General features: G+C 43.7%; 1 pseudogene; it reads left to right on the top strand.

Annotated features, from left to right (window-relative positions):
* The first annotated feature begins 217 nt into the window (after window positions 1-217).
* LOC121452782 lies at window positions 218-1,058 on the top strand (annotated as a pseudogene).
* Window positions 1,059-2,850: the final 1,792 nt, after the last annotated feature.

The raw sequence follows: 2,850 nt of genomic DNA, 5'->3' as shown, positions 1-2,850 counted from the left end.
CATGCTGCTTAGTGAGAAAATGGGACATGGAAGGCTCCTCTCACCTGGAGAACACCACATACCATCTGGGTGAGGTCAAGGGCTGGGCCTTGACCTCTGCCTCTGTGCCTACCAGGCTTGATCCCAAGCCCAGCTTTCTCCTCAAATTCAACCATTCCCTCCTATCTGGTCTCCATCTTTTCCTCTTCTCTGGTCACTCACACTCCCACATCTTATCATGTACCCTCTTCTTCAGGCTCTCCTACCACCTTGCTCTCAGGTTCAGGCTCTTAACTCACTGTGGGTTGTTCTTCTTCTAGGAAAGAGGGAGGAGGACCCAAGTTGCAGGGCAGCTGTCTGGATGGGCTTAGGAGCCTGTTGGAGGGACCTCCTTACCCCTGTCCTGGGGCTTTGATACCTTTCCAGTGGAAATCTTACCCTTTCCATGTCACCCAATCAGGAGACCAGATAATGGAAGAACACCTGGATGTCATGTCTGAGAAACTTAGACAAGAACTTCCTAGCCACAACTATACTCTATAATCAATATATGTGGACATCACCAATGAGATCCTGAACATTAGTACCATGGGCTGAACACAGTACATTATGTCCATGGTCCTTTGCAGCTTCCCATGATGACACTCTATATTCCTTGGATGTGGAAGTCACCAGTGAGATCCTGAATATTCCATACAAAGGAGTGGACGTGGTACATTGTGCTCCTGATCCTTTGCAGCTTTCTGGCTTGGAACTACTTGCACAGTTATGGTTGAAGAGTTTACAGTTGACCCATTACCCTGAGAACTGGACCCGGCCATCCTGCTTGCATCTATTAAATCTGCCCATACATATCTTCTTCCTGCATTTCTACAGGTTTAATAAAGAGGAGCTTCACTGTACCTTTGATGCCTATTCCACCTTCTACCTAAATTTCTGTGGCCTCATTAGTCACTATCACCTATGGTAATGCCTTCATTCCCACCTTCAATGCCTGTGAATAACTGCTAGCGAGAGCTCTGGTGGCCCTGGATCCGTCAGAACCTGAGCCCATCTTACATGTGTGCTCCAACACCTGATCCAAACCTGGGTGAGAGCGGCAATGAAGACTTGACTACACACAAGAGAAGGTAAAGGCAGACAAGAAAGTCCAGAGCTGATCAACTCCCTCCACTCTCCTTCCTCCTTCCCATCTCATGCTGTATTAGGCTGCTCTGTAATTTAATTTGTAAATTATAAAGACAGAATAAGAGGAGGAAGAATAGACGAAGGGGAAGAAGACGAAGAAGAAGAAGAAGAAGAAGAAGAAGAAGAAGAAGAAGAAGGAGGAGGAGGAGGAGGAGGAGGAGGAGGAGGAAGAAAATGAAGAAGACAAAGATGAAAAAGAAGAAGAAGAAGAAGAAGGATGAGGAAGAAGGAAGAAGAAGAAGAAGAAGAAGAAGAAGAAGAAGAAAAAAGATGATGAAGAAGAAGGAGGAGGAGGAGGAAGAAGAAGAAGAAGAAGAAGAAGAAGAAGAAGAAGAAGAAGAAGGAAAAAGATGATGAAGAAGGAGGAGGAGGAGGAGGAGGAGGAGGAGGAGGAGGAGGAAGAAGAAGAAGAAGAAGAAGAAGAAGAAGAAGAAGAAGAAGGAAAAAAATGATGAAGAAGAAGAAGGAGGAGGAGGAGGAGGGAGGAGGAGGAAGAAGAAGAAGAAGAAGAAGAAGAAGAAGAAGAAGAAGAAGAAGAAGAAGAAGAAGAAGAAGAAGAATAATTTAGGATATGTCTTTCCACTTTAGCTAACCTTATGACAACTACCCGCAGACAGTCCTTGACATTTGTTTGCGGGATAATTTGAGATTCTGACAAGTTCACAGTCAACACAACCCATAGCCTGTTCCCAGGCAAAATAGCCTGGGTTGAATCCCCAGGCTCCTCATTGGAGAGAAGTAGTGGCTGGCCTCCTGTCTTAGTAAGAAGCTAGATTGGAGTTCCTGGCTTCTTTAGGAGAAGCTGAGTGGCTCCCTCATGTTTTTTATGCTTATGAGATGAAGAAGCTGTTTTAGAGTTCTTGGCCTGTGTGCAAGTTATCCCTAGTTATGAACTGGAAACAGCAGTCGAATGGGATCTGGGGACAGCCCCATGCTGCCACCTGCAGCAGTCCGCTCACTTCTTTAAAGCGATCTCTGTTAGGAAAGAGGCAGGATTCTTGATTTTCCTGAAGAAACGGCTCGTGGAGGAATCCAGTAGGAAGCACAGTTGGGGAAGAAATTACTTTAAAGATAAATTTAAACACGGGCCCAGGCACAGAGGGGAGCTTCGAGGAAGTATGGAATATACAAAAATGTGAGCATGGACTCTGGAGAGCTGGGCTTATGTGTTTTGGCAATATATGATTTTAGTGACTTTCAAGTCACATCTCAAGATATTGCTTAGAAACTCTTTTTATCCTTTCCTCCATGTTTTAAATAAGCAAGATTATAGAGTAGCATCAGAAGGGACTTAGATAAGATTGCAATGTGATAAGATAAAACCATAGGTCGCAAGAGTTGTGCAGGGTTAAGTCATGTCTTTTACTGTTAATGGGAATTCTTGTCTGAAAGAGAAAACTATGGGAATACAAGTATGAAAGGAGAAAAGTAATACTCCAACGCCATGTATATTGAGGCCTTAAGCAAGGTTCATTGCTATTTTAACTTTATTTGGGATATCTTGATAAAAAAAAAAAAGAACATTGTCACTATGTAGCCAAATTTTTTGTTTATTTTGTTTTGTTTTATTTTTTGAAACAGGGTTTCTCTGTGTTGCTTTGGAGCCTGTCCTGAAACTAGCTCTTGTAGACCAGGCTGGCCTTGAACTCACAGAGATCTGCCTGTCTCTGCCTCCCGAGTGTT

This window comes from Microtus oregoni, unplaced genomic scaffold (genome assembly GCF_018167655.1).
Source record: "Microtus oregoni isolate MIOR12 unplaced genomic scaffold, Mior012 000010F_ref0000083, whole genome shotgun sequence".
Lineage (NCBI taxonomy): Eukaryota > Metazoa > Chordata > Mammalia > Rodentia > Cricetidae > Microtus > Microtus oregoni.
Note: the sequence above shows the minus strand (reverse complement) of the source record. Positions and strands in the feature narration are given on the sequence as shown.